A 12,086-nucleotide genomic window follows, 5' to 3' on the forward strand; every position below is an offset into this window, starting at 1 on the left:
CAGTCTGCCTTTAATCCGCAGTGTCTCAAGTATGAAATCTCGTAGTGCTTACTGACCTGAAGTTTTCTCAGACACACGACACTTAAAATCTTTCAAAATGTTTGACTTTGGTAAACTACAAAGCCGCAAAGCTTGGTGGATTGTTGGAGCATAATATGTGTAGTCAGGAACTGGATGGAGTGATATGTGGCCTAACTCTTTGTGACTGAGCTAAAAAAAAAGTTTGCTGAACCCACTTTGTTTCAATTGATGCAAAAATTTACTTACATTTTTTTTTTACTTTATTGTCTTAAAATGCAGAAATACAAGCAAGTTAACATGACTCTAAGAAACACAGACAGGGCATATTCCAGCAGATAAAAGCTGAAGATACACACACATACACACATTTATGTGTTTGGGTCAAAATTTACACATATTTAAGTGTGAGGATATTTTTGAGCCGCTTCTGAGTCCACTGATGCCATTTCTCCATTCAGGTTCACTGTGAGTGTGTGCACGCCTGTGTGCGTGCGCAGCAGACGGGCTGACATGCTCTTCGACTGCACTCCCCTTCTGGGAAATTTACGCATCCTCTTTGGAAGCAAAAATTTCATACAAGTGTCTTGAGTTGTCTTGAGTTTTTGTGACAAACCACAGGAGTCATGTGACTGAAAAAGAATCGGCAAATATGAGAAACCACGAATTAAGAAATGCGAATAAGCAGGGGAACACTGTATGTGCAAATTGAGGGAATTAGGACGATGACAGGAGGTTTGCGCATGTGCAGAAGCTCTCATGTGCTATAAACAGTTCATTAATTCAAACAGAGCATTTCTGCGACAGTTTGACAGCAATTTAAAAGTAGAAATATTCGGAAGTGCAAAAAAGAAATAATTTCTTATTATTATTTGTTCTCTTTCATAAGAGAAATGCCACACATACATGTTAAAAACTCGAAAAACATAATTTTTATCGGAGGGGGACTTTAAGCAAAAAAAAAAAAAAACCAACAAAGCTTTTTCTGAGGAGAAAGAGCCAAAATAGCTGGAAGACGGATGGCGTCTTAATCAACAGCATCCACAGCGTCAAGTCTTTTGAAACATACCTTTAGAGAAAAGATGGTGAGTGTGTCTAGGCTTCAGACACCCTCAAAGGAAACTCATTTCCACCAGCTTGTCTGGGATCTGCTCTTCTCTTCATTACCAGCAGATGTGTTAGTAGTTGAGGGAAGCAAGATCAGCGAGCCTTCATTTCACTGTATTTTATATATATATATATATATACATATATATATATATATATATATATATATGCACATTGAATTAACTTTTCTTTCTTTATACCATCCTGATTTATAACTTGCCTGGCCAGGTTTTACTGAACTCTATAACATGGTTATGATACGATTTTTAATTCATTAAAAAAAATACTATATAACAGGGATGAAACAATTTATTCTAACAAAAATTCGATTCGTATATTAAACTGTGGTTCCTGAAAGGCTTTTATTGGTTTATTTTAATAATCTGATTTGATCCGATTCATTGACCTAAAATTGATCCAGCCAAAAATTCAACCAGTATGACAAGGAGATTAATATCTGATACTGAACAGTGCAAGTGAAATATATCCGATCTAATTGAACATAATGCTGTTGTGGTAAAAACAATGGTATATCATTTAGTATGCTATGACACATGGATGACATCCATATGCCATCCATCTTTCTATTGACCTGTCTCCTCTTCTTACGTAAGTTTACTATAAAAGATGACTAGGCTTCAATAAAGGAACCATTGGTCTCAGTTTGTGTCTCATTATTAGCTTATTTCAATCTCTCTGTCAAAGAGGATAAAGAAGCTTTGAGTGGCTATTTGCATTCATCTCTCAAACCCTGAAGGCATTACATAAAAACGGTGCTCCTGTCATTTAAAAAGCACAGCCCAAACACCTATTACCTTATGCCGTCACCTTTGTTTGAGAAATGAAAGTCTACAAAATGAGTCAAAGAAGAAACATTTTCCATTTTGATGAAGCAGATCCACATACAGAGCAATGAAAGAAATGAGAAATGGTGGCTGAGGTAAAAGTAAATGTTATGTATTCAGTGTTTAGCGCACATTTTACCTGTACATTCTCCGTCAAAAGACATTTAAATGTTACATGTAAGGCTTTTGTACCCCACATTCATCACCTTCAGCTGGCTGTGGCTGTGAATCCACCCCTTTTGTTTACGCTTCCATGTTATACAAGAAAAAAAAATAAAAAGGACAAAGAACATTTATTTTAATAAAGCGACTGAATATGCAGGCGAAAGAAAAATGTTCCTGGCAAAGCACAGAGGGAGGCCAGGGACTGGTGAGAGTGAAAGCCACAATCCAGGATGAAACTACAAGGATTCAGGGGTACATCAGGAGGATGGCTTCCAGCAATGAATTGCTAAGTGAATGCCTCAGGCAGCAGCAACCCAAAGAGGAAAAAAAAGGAGAAACTATCGTGGAAGGACCATCTTGTGCTCAGCGTGTACCACCAACAGACTGAAAAAGTGGCTGATGTCAATAAGTCCTCACTGGAAACGACTGCACACTGTGTTCTATGTGCATAAACTAGTTTAATAGGTAGATCCGAAAGAAGTTTGAAAGTTTCTTTTAAGTTATAGGCAGCAGAAACTTCAAATGTCAAGTAAAAATTCAGTAATATACATTTTTCTAACCACATATAGAAGAATACAAAAACAGGAAGTTGTACAGCCGCTCTAATTAATTTGCACAAAGTGTATACATTTTGGGAATGTATTGTGAGAATTTATGAGAGAAGCTTTTTAAGAAAGCAAAGCCAGAATATTTTTATTACTCATCGCTTAAAAAAAGGGAACAAGAATAACCTCAGGTTTCCTTCAGAACTGTAGCCAGGCTGCATTAGTCATAGCTCCGCTGAGCCATGTTGTGACGACTGTGAGCTTCTTTTTCCCTGAAATCCCTATTTTTTTTTCTTTTCTAAAAAGACATCATGTCATCCTGCCAACCATTTCCGCTGATGTACAGAGAGGTAAAGCGGGTCCTCTTTTGCATAATCACAACCTGATAAGGCAAAAGAGCGATCTGTTGCAGAAGTAGTGCAGAGAATCGTTCATGTCAGTTTGAGACAAAGCTTCCAAGAGCCCGCTGATTTAACTGATGTTTTTGATTGCAAAATATTTATATCTCCTGATGACGCTGACAAAAACACTGGAAAACATTGACAGTGTTGACTTTTACTGTAAAGCTACGTTCACACCAGCCATGTGTGGTCCATTCAAGAACGTTCTAAACGTGTTTATTTGTACACGTTTTTAGCACACGACGTTAACACAGGTCTGTCGCTACCCAATACAACCGTATGTCCAACACGTACACTTGAAAGAGGTTTGGTGTAAAATGGTAAAGCGGAGCAAATCTCACAAGTCTTGTTCTAAGCTTTTTCTTTCAGAGCACCCCGACCAGCAAGGTCAAGTGGGTTTAAAAGTGGGCAGAAAATGTGGGCCCTGATTGGGTTTGCCTGCAGTTTCTGTGGTGGCCCCACCATTGACTTAAGTGGGGATTCAGAAGATTAGCTTGCTACGCTAGCCAGCTGGCAGGTGGACAGTGTAGCGTGCTAGCAAGCTCCACTGTTGTGAGCTCCACTGTAGAATGCTATCGAGTTCCGTTGTAGTGAGGTAGCAAGTTTCTCTGTAGCATCCTAGTGAGCATCTCTGTATCAAGGTAGTGAACACCACTCTAGCATGCTACCGAACTCCACTGTAGCATTCTAGCTAGCTCCTCTACAGTGAGCTAGTGAGCTCTGGTGTAACGAGCTGGTGAGCTCCACTATAGCATGATAACGAGCTCCACTGTAGAAAGCTAGTGAGCTCAGCTGTAGCATGCTAGCAAGCTCTGTTGCAGCATCCTATTGAGCTCTGCTGTAGCGAGCTAGCAACTTCCTCTGTAGCATTCTAGTGAGCTCCTGTGCATCGAGATAGTGAGCGCCACTCTAGCATGCTAGCGAGCTCCTCTACAGTGACCTAGTGAGCTCTGATTTATTGAGATAGCGAGCTCAGCTGTAGCAAGCTAGCATGCTTCACTATACTGAGCTAGTTAGCTCCGCAGTCCTGAGCTAGAGATCTTCACTGTCCACCAGGTTGGATAACATAGTGACCCTGAGTGTCCACTTAGCCAGGGGTAGGGAACCCTGGTCCTCGAGAGCCACGTTCCTGCATGTTTTCCAATATACCCTGCTCTGGCATGTTCTTATTGGCTGAACACACCTGAACCAGGTTATTGTCACGAGTCCCTACAATGATTTACCTGGTTCAGGTGTGTTCAGCCAATTAGAACATGCCAGAACAGATATTTATAACTTACTAACAAAGATTCAGGTCATTAAGAATCCTTAAGTAACAATAAAACACATGTAAGTAGACAGATAGAGCCCAAAAATTGGCTGAAAAACTTCTGTAGCGACGTGTGAGCACAGAATTTTGGACACAAAAGCATGAAACGTACATATATGTGCATTTACATAGACTATTTATTGAAAATGGTCGCCCAAACATGCATTTCCATGTGAATGTAGCATAATAGCTATTAAGATTAAAATCATTTTGTTTAAATTAAAACTGAATTGCCAGTAAATTTGAGCAGCTCAAGAAAAGAAAACAAAAAGATATCAGTGTGCAAAACTTAAGGAAATCACTCTGCTGAGATGCAATACATAAATAAACAAGGAGTATTTGTAAATATATGATGGTAAATGGTGTTTACTTTGCTTCTTTTCTCAGAAGGCCCAGAGCGCTTTACAGTCACAGTCCCGATCACCCATTCACACACACATTCACACACTGCTGAACACTAGCACCAACCTATAACCACCAGGAGCAATGCGGGGTTCAGTGTCTTGCCCGAGGATACTTTGACACATTGATGAGAAAGGTGGGAAACAAACCTGTGATCCTCCGATCAAAGATCGACTGCCCTCCCTACCCACAGAAAGGAGTAAAAGTAAAAACAGGATACCAATTCTCAACAAAGGTATAGATGCAAAAGATGGGATTTTTTCCATGTGTATTAAGTACAAACCATAATAGAAAGCATCATAATAAGAGTACATTGTCATCTACCCTTTGTGCTTCATTTTTTTCCTCCATTTTTCCCATCTCTTTTATAGCAACTCCACAGCTGAGAAACATCTTCAGAGTATGAAAACATTGGATACAAAGATCCATCCACCAGAAGTGGATACCACAGACAAAAGGATGCACACATTGTTAGAACACACGACAAGAGTGAGGAGGGGGTTTACCAGAACCAGCAGAACAAATCCATCCTGTTCTTAAGTCTTTACAGTGGCTACCAGCCCAGGTAAAGACAAGTATTGATTTTGAACTACTGCTCCTAGTTTATCCATTACTTAATGATGGGACCCAAACACTCTAGATATACAGACTTGAAGTTCACAAATAGAGCAGGTCTCTGAGATATAAATGAAACAATCAGCTAGCAGAACTTGGTGTCAGAGCCAAACAGGTAAATCTGCTTTTAACTGTTATGCTGGATACAGATGTTTTCCAAGTCTGTTTATAGTTTGGTCAAAACTGGAAAATTGGCGAAAATGCTGGACTCTCAAGGTATGGACACACTGCCCTTGGTTTTGACATGCGTTTCGGAATTCCATGCTCAAAACTCTCACATTCACACATAGTTAAGCAAGTTTCTACAACTGTTTCAGGCTCTATAGGGACCTTGACCATTGAACGTGTGTTGCCGGATGATCCAAGTCAATTTTGATCAATCAGGAATTTGGATATGACGTGTAGGTAGCATTCCTTTTAATTCATGGACATGTCAACCGTTTGAAAATTAATCATAGAGGAGAAATTAATATTTGCAGTTTGTACCTTGGCTGAACTGTATAACAAGTCTTCAATTTACCAGAATAAAGCTGTTAAAGAGAGAGCCTGGAGCAAGATTTACAAGAATTGGACCGCTTCAGCAGTCATACCAAGTCTTTTCCAACTGTAGATGGCAGTCATGGACTTAATAACAGCATAAAAAGAAGAAGTCCCTCCCTACTAGTCCAGAGTGAACACCATGGACTAATTGCGCGCTCAAAAAGGTGCGTCACATGCCCAGTGTGTCCACAGCTTCACTTACTTGATTTTGCTTCTCTGTATAGCAATTAAAGTCTCTGTGTATAAAAGTAAAAACACAAAACTTAACAAAAAACTTATCAACAATTGATATTAAATGGTGTACTTTACAGATAGAAGGGGCAGAAAATGCAGAAAAAGGTGTGTGTTGAGTGAATAAAAAAACTATGTGATCAGTGCGATTTGTATTCCCAACACAACGGTCTGAATGTCAGGAAGGGATTGTTCAGCATTCACCTGAATACTACTCACAGGCAGGAACTGCTGGCCTGGTGTTTCCGAAGATCTGCTGAACCTTCCTACTGTGCAGAAAGCAGAAGGCTGAAGTTGTGAACTGGGTACTTTGTCCGCCTAATCCACATGCCGTCACAGCTTTGCCTCTTCAGTCCATCAGCCACCTGGAAATCCAACACAACAAAAGTATGTCATTCATTATGACTGCATATGTAGTTTATTTTAGCCAAGGCAGGAATAAAAAAAAATATATACACTATAGTTAAAATAAATTGTGTAACCTTATGATTTTTGTTCAAAGTATGGGGGGTGGAACTTGAAGAATTTAGGACAACAAGTTAACATTTATTTTATGTTATCGGTATTAGCATTCATTTCAAACATTTATTTTAACTTTGATATTAAATTAAGTATAATAGATGTCAAAATATTTAGTTTCTCTTTTCCATAAAAAACTTAGGGTAGCTAGATAGCTCAGTTGATTAAGTGCAAGACTGGAACATGGGAAATCAGAGTCTATGGCTAAGCAGAACTAAGCATTTGAGTATTGATCCGATACTGTACAGTATCACCAATATTAATGCTAATATCAATATCTATTGTAAATCTCAATTGTTTTTAATCCCACTGAATGTTTTTTTTTGTATTTATTTTTTGTTTTTCTGTATGTAATTACTTGATAAATATCTGATACCGAAACAAATTTGAGATAGAAACTATCAATATTTTGGATTTTTTGGCTCGATCCGCCTATCACTATCAGGGTCTGATTCCCAGGGGGTGCAGTGCGATCCCCCACTGCAGACTGAGGCTATGTCCGAATTCCCACTTTAATTCCCAAATTTTTAAATGGCAAAAATGATGTCATAGATTTCACAAAATGAAAATCTAATTAAAACGAGCATAATACAACATGTATTTCTAAATCCTCTGTGTTTTGGTTAGGTAAAATTATGTTAAAAAATGATCTATTTAAACAAAAAAAAATTGTATAAACGCAATGCATTGTGGTCTATATTTGCCAGTGTAGTGACAATCGATGCACACTTGTTTTTCGCAAAACTTTGGCGAAATTTCTAATGTACTCAATTTTGAAATTGTAGTTTCAGACAGCAATACAAAATGGCAAATACACAATATTGCGCTTTATAGAGAGAAGGGCATCCGGCAAAAAAGTTTTCTGCCAAACATGTCTCTACCTCTGACCGGATATGCCAAAAAGGTAAACAACAAAAAGCTCTCATGTAATTATTTATTGACAAAATTTTGAAAGCTTTAAGGTATTTCCCCTCTTTTTATGTGTACAAGTCCTGTACTTAATGAAAAGATTAAACATGTTGAGAACACAAAAATGCATACAAAAACGGCTACACTTCAACTTTAAACTTTTTCTTTACTTAACTTACGAAGAAAAAAAAAGGTAATTAAATTTTGCTCTTGATTAACTGACTGGCTGTTATTCTGGAGATGCTGCATATTTCAGATGGAGAGGCTCTTTTTGGGAGAGTGCAAATTATTTCAGTTCTGCATTTGGTAAAATTACTGCCAGTAATAACCACCAAGCTTTGTTTTCTTCCGAGCGGGCGGCTGGCTGTCAGACGCTAAAAAGGCCACGAGGATCTTTAGGGGTTGTAGATGCTGAAGTTAATTTGCTCCATGATTACATGAAATAAATAACTTAGGAGTTTCTGGTTATGCAATTCATATTACAGAACGTTTTCATGCCAAACTCTTGACATGAGGAACTACAAGGATTACCTCTGGACTCGCTGGATCTATACACATAAATCTGAATGATTAAAAAAAAGAAATCTATATTGCATAAAATCATTACAAAACCTTATCCATGGTTGTCTGCAAGCAGAGCCAGCTGGCTTGGCAAACAGTTGATCTTGTACATTCCTGCATCCACACTGAACTGGCTGATGCATTTAAATCAAAGGGGATAGAACCTCTCTTTGATTTTTCTGGCTGAGAAAAGTCAGATCTTGGCTCCAAAGCAAATAATTGAAGCATCTATATGGATGTAATTTGTCTGCTGATTTGTTGGCAATAGCTTAGGCACCTTATCCTTTAGAGGAAGATGTTCTATATATCATCTGCCTCATTATTGGTAATGCAGTTAAACTTATTGGGTGATGTCTGGTTTCATTATTTAGCATCAGTGTCAGATTTAAATGTAAACCAGGGAGTAAGTTCAGAAACTACATGATTTTGTCCAGAAGAATGTGAAAAGGTTAAATAGACATGAGTGGTGTTGTGAAAACAAACAGTTAAGCAGAAGTAGGTCTGTCAGAGGGAAACTTCTTAATATTTGAATTGGAATTTATTGGAGAGAAAATGTGACAAATAGGAAAAACATATAAATGGTTGGGCCCATAATAATGACAAATTCTGTATGAAGTTGAACTAAAATGACTAATTAGATGTCACAAGTGTAAAAAGGAAAGTGGCTGTGCTGAAAAAATAAATATTTTACCTTCATGATTGGTAGCCTCTTTTCTTAAATTACACTTGTGACATCAAATTAATATTTTTTGAATCTGCTTAATTTTTTTTACTATTAATGAGGTTTTTTTTTCAAGCTTTTTTTGTAGTTGTTGGTTAACTAAACTGATGTGATGGACAGAAAACATATTTATCCATCTCATAATAACATGGAAAGATGCTAACAGGGTGGTCAAACATTCATTCATTTTCTTAACCGCTTTGTCCCTTTCGGGGTCGCGGGGGTGCTGGAGCCTAACCCGGCTACTGATGGGCGAAGGCGGGGTTCACCCTGGACAGGTCGCCAGTCTTTCGCATGGCGGTTGTCAAACATTCGGTTTCTAACCCATATCTGTGGCAAGTTAGTTATCTAAAGTAATAGCTGCAATGCACAAATTTGCCACTAGGGGAACAAAAGCAAAATAACAAGAGCCCAAGAAATAAAGGTCTGGTTTATAATAGGTCTGGTTGGCAAGCGGGGACAAAATGCATACCGTGCAGGCCCCTGGTACGTTGAGGCAGAGCTTGAGAAGCGTGTGCACCTGCATGATACTGCTGTCTGAGCGGACTCGGATCCCCCAGGTGGATACCGCATATTCAGCAGCAGGTGTTGTGCCAGGACAGCTGGGTCAGACAGGGTGACTCCATCTCGCTTCCAACCAAGGAGGTACGCAGGCCGGACCCGGCATCAATGAACACTCGTGCAGACTAGATCCCTCCGCTGGAGATCCGGCCCGCAGAGGCTCTCCGATGACCAGCAAAATGTGCTGGTTGATCACACAGTTCAGTCAATGTGTAGTGATGAATGGATCATAGGATGTTCAAGTGGCCATTCTGCATATCAATCAAATGACATATTTCACAGTGTCAATGATTATTTGTGGATAGAATTTTTTTTAAATATATTTTTATCTCTTTGTGTATTTTGTTGGCCCGCGATTAAACCACACATCCATTGTTGGCAATCGACATAATGAACACCCCTGCTCTAGTGGTTACTTATAGATCTGATTTGCTCCAAGTTTTTTATCTTTCAGTCAACTTATAAGACAACAGGACATAGTTAACATGATGCAAAGTCAGAAGTACACAGAAACCATATGATACTTTAAAAACCAGCAACTTCTCCTTCAACAACCTTGAAGAAATAGATTTAGTAGATAGCCAACCCTACATGAAAAACAGACTACAGAGAAGAGCAGATGAGTCATTCTCAAACACCATCTGCACATTTTTTACTTTTTACCATTTAAAACGGAGGATAGGAAACCAATAAACTGTAGGCCTGACAAAAAGTATTTTCAAGAGTACAGATGGTATATAGCAAGTACTCTGGAAATGCATGCATAACTGAAGTATTGCAGCAATGCCTTTGCTTAGAATTAAGGCAAGAACTCAGATTTCAGATGTGCTTCTTTACACACTGTCACCATGAGCATGAGTATATCCAACTGATTGGATGGGACCTTCACCCCCTCCCCGCAATCTTCAGAGACAAGATTAGGCTATCTCTCCACATACACATGGATGGCTGCCTCTGTGGGGTCGGCTGTATCACTCTTGACTCTGCACACCCTTTCTCCATCCAGTGCTTAAAAACATATCTATTTTCAACGGGATTAGCTCACACTACAGGCCATCTGACAGGCTCTTGGTACAAACTCCCAGCCACCCACTGGAACATATCATTGCCTCATTGACTATCATAGATCCCAAAAGTGTATCTTATAGTGTGGGGTAAAGCTACCAAGTGTATGAGTTCAATCTCATCAAATGGAATTAGTTCTCAACTAAGACTTTTTCAAGCAACAAATATTTTTTGTTTGCAGGAACAAACGTGTGCACGGAGCCTCTTGGCTCTGCTAAAAAATACACTTGATGGAGCACTTCAATATTCTCTGGGATAAAACCACTGACTAAGAAATAATTATAACAACAAATCAAAAGTGTGCTTATTTTTGTATGCCCAAAATATGCAGATCTCCAATCAGAAAAATAGGAATGGTAAATTTGGAGGAAAAAGGATAAGTAGAAAAAAAATAAGCAATGTTGGGATCTCAACACTTGGCAGAATTGTTCCAGTTTTTATTCTGCTTGTTGTGAATTCATTAGAAAATATGGTTAGACCTTTGATTGTTGTTTGCTCAGTTAGTGTTTAAAATTTTAGATAACTGGTTTAAATCCCAGCTGGGTCCTTTCTGTTTGGAGCTTGTATGTCCTTCCTGTCTATGTGGGTCGTTTCTCCAGGCAGTCCAGCTTATGCCACCAGTTCAAAAAAATGCTTCACTGATCAATTGGTGATTCTAAATTATCCCTTAGATATGAATATGTGTGTGTGGCTGTTTCTCTCCATGTGGCCCTGCAGTGAACAGGTGAACAGTCCAGGGTGTACCCCACCTTTGACAAGCAGTAGCTGGGTAGCTGTAGCTGATCTTGTACAGGAATGAGCAGGCTTTGAAACTGGACAGACATAGAACTTTGACCAATTACTAAATTGATATAGTTAAAGTGCAACCAAACGTGGAAGTTGAAGGCTGACTCCACCCACAGCTGAAAATGAAAATCCAGTCAGAGGGGTGGGACTTGAGAACAGGACTATTATCATTAATGGAGCTGCAGATCATGACGTGAGATTTAAATGGTTTGACCATCACAAAATTCAACTGTAATACCTCGATACCACCTGTCACTGGTGACTGTAGGGAGCAACACACAGTTTTTTTTTTTTTTATACTATATTTTCAAGAATTGGCAATGACCATCAGACAGCACCGTAAAAGCCCCATTTATAGAGGTCAACAGCCAAAGAAAGTTGATTTAGGGTTTGATTACCCTTTAAAGATACAAGCACAATTACTAGGGTACAAAACAAAGCATGAGACAAAACAGATGTTACCAAGGACTGTGCGTGATAAAATCGAGGCTTTTAGCTAGGGTAGTGCTTCGGAAAATTCAGTTACATTCTGTTTTCACTATGGACTCCAACTTTAAAACTACAATAACACATGTCCTACAACACATATAACTGCCTGCTTCCCAATTGTTGGTGCAAAACCGTCTGATAGTGTACTATATTGTACACTTTATCGAGCATATTTAACTAAAATGTTTCCAACAATAAAGGACATTTTTTAATAATGTTATACATTATTAAGATCTAATGATGTATTCTGAGGCTATAGCCTCAGGGAGTTTAAAGTAAGCTGAAGTGGCGGGAAGA

The 12,086-nt window shown here is 38.7% G+C and overlaps 1 protein-coding gene across 2 annotated transcripts in view; it reads right to left on the reverse strand.

The window, feature by feature from the left end:
• lingo1a (leucine rich repeat and Ig domain containing 1a) overlaps positions 1–12,086 on the reverse strand; it is a 170,863-nt gene that overhangs the window by 89,539 nt on the left and 69,238 nt on the right. The window contains exon 2 of one of the 2 annotated variants that reach the window (XM_024282174.2): positions 6,383–6,543. The gene's annotated coding sequence lies outside the window, so the exon portion shown is untranslated. The remainder of the gene's footprint in view (positions 1–6,382; positions 6,544–12,086) is intronic. The other variant, XM_024282173.2, reaches the window with a different exon arrangement.

Source organism: Oryzias melastigma, linkage group LG6 (genome assembly GCF_002922805.2).
Source record: "Oryzias melastigma strain HK-1 linkage group LG6, ASM292280v2, whole genome shotgun sequence".
Taxonomy (NCBI): domain Eukaryota; kingdom Metazoa; phylum Chordata; class Actinopteri; order Beloniformes; family Adrianichthyidae; genus Oryzias; species Oryzias melastigma.